Genomic DNA, 2,450 nt, shown 5'->3' with positions numbered 1-2,450 from the left:
GCATAATGGGGTTACATTATGATGCCAAAGAAGAAGAAAAAAGCTTGCACATTGTCAGCAGTAATAATCAGTTTTATCAAGGTCTTAAAACTGAACCCCACGGAATATCATCATTGAGTCCAAATTTATTGGTGGACCGGCGATACACCCACCGTTGCTCTTTCTCAAACAACTTGACTTCCGATCGATTAGTCAGATGTTCCAGGATTGTCCAGCGCATATCGTTGGGGGTATGGTGTTTTTCCAAAAAATGACATGTCATCCTGGTTGTTGTTTTTCTACAGCGTATATTGCTGCGATGTTCTCCTATTCTCAATTTGATACGCCTGGACATCATGCCAACATATTGTAAACCACATGGGCATGTTATTAAATAAATAACATTGGTCGTGTTGCAATTAGTGTGGCAACGCAGTTCCCATCGTTCTCCATTGGTCAGAATCAATGATTTCGTGTGAGAGGTCAGGTGGCATATACTACAATTCTCACAGGGGAAATGCCCAGTAACTGCTGGTAGGCCCCAGGCATTCAATACAGTGGCAGCCGGCATCGTTGTCGTTAGGTCCCTAGGGCGCGTGTGAACCAAAGAGTCCTTCAAGCTTGTAGCTCTTTTATATGAAAAGAGAGGTTTATCCCACTGGTGATTATTACTAGTTAATATCTTCCAGTGTTTTGAGACACTCTTACTCACTGCGTTCGATAGTGGATTGAATGTTGTAACACATGTTAAAGGGATCTCAACATTTTGAGTCCTTGCAGTGATATCCAGAAGTGTGTCCCTCTGTTGGTTCCTTGCCCGTTTTTGGCTGCTGGTGATGATCTTCTGTGGGTATCCTCAGTTTTGTAGCTTAGTTGATAAGACATCTGCCTGCTGTTTGTAGTCCGGCAAGTTGCTACAATTCCGGCGCAGCCTTAAAAACTGGCCGTATGGGAGATTCTCCCGCAGAGCCCTCGGGTGATAGCTGGTGTAATGTAGCAAGTTATTTTTTGCTGTGGGTTTAGTGAATGTTGTCGTCTCCAAATGAGTATCCTGTCTTCTAATAGTGACATCCAAGAATGTAATGGTGTCGATGGAATATTCATGTGTGAACTTGAGAAGCTGGTCACACGTATTAATCCATCCAAAGAAATCCAATAATATGTGCTCTTCCCCCTTCCAGATCATTAGCACATCGTCGATATAAGGTTGCCAAAATATGATATTGGCAAAGAACGGATTTGCAGGGCCCAGGATGTTGTTAACCTCGAAATTTAACACATACAGGACTGCCACCGAAGGGGCAAAGGTACTGCCCATTGAGGTACCTGTGGCCTGGAGGTAGATCTTGCCCTCATGTTCAAAGTAATTCTTCTTGAGCGCCAAAGTGGCACAATCCACAACAAAGGGACGTGATGTAGTAAAGTCCCAAGGTGCCTTATCCAATGCCTCTTTTACCACTCTAATAGTCTCATCTTGTGGGATACAAGTGTACAGGCTTTCAATGTCCATTGTGACAAGGAAGCATGGCTCATCAGGCAAGACAATTGTTCTAAGCATAGGGAGGAGGCTCTTTGTGTCCTTCAGGTATGTGCTGGTGGACTCAATAATTGGTCTTAAGAAAAAGTCGCAGTACCCTGTGGTTTACAATATGTTGGCATGATGTCCAGGCGTATCAAATTGAGAATAGGAGAACATCGCAGCAATATACGCTGTAGAAAGACAACAACCAGGATGACATGTCATTTTTTGGAAAAACACCATACCCCCAAGGAAATGCGCTGGACAATCCTGGAACATCTGACAAATGGATCGGAAGTCAAGTTGTTTGAGAAAGAGCAACGGTGGGTGTATCGCCTGTCCATCAATAAATTTGGACTCAATGATGATATTCCGTGGGGTTCAGTTTTAAGACGTTGATAAAACTAATTATTACTGCTGACAATGTGCAAGCTTTTTTCTTCTTCTTTGGCATCATAATGTAACCCCATTATGCATCCGAGATCAACAACTAACCAGTAATGATTTATAATTTCATCCCAGTACCAATATAGGGCTGTGACTACTGTACAAATTGCGCAATTAACATGCTAGCCCTTCATCTGGAATTTTTTGGTCTTTCACCTCATCATTGTGATTTAATCGAAACATGGGTCTGGAATGTTTTTGGTTTTCACCTAATCATTGAGAATCAATCGAAATATGGGTCTGAAAATAGTCCTTTCTGAATTGGACCTCATAAAATACTCATATAATACTGGCTCCGGGTTGTGTCTCCGTTTCGACCTTTTCCTCTTCCCTCCACATACTCCCCCCAACCAACCCCCCCTTTTGTGGTTATTCACAGTAAGAACGGACAGGGGCCTCGAACCGGCGCCCTGTGTGATTCATTGTAAGGACTCTGTCCCTTTAAGATCTTTCTTCCGCACCCGGCCACGCCCCCGTACGTACCGGTTCGCTGACCACGGGGCCG

Source organism: Lissotriton helveticus, chromosome 4_1 (genome assembly GCF_964261635.1).
Source record: "Lissotriton helveticus chromosome 4_1, aLisHel1.1, whole genome shotgun sequence".
NCBI lineage: Eukaryota > Metazoa > Chordata > Amphibia > Caudata > Salamandridae > Lissotriton > Lissotriton helveticus.
The sequence above is the reverse complement of the archived record's forward strand: the minus strand, read 5'-3'. Positions refer to the sequence as shown.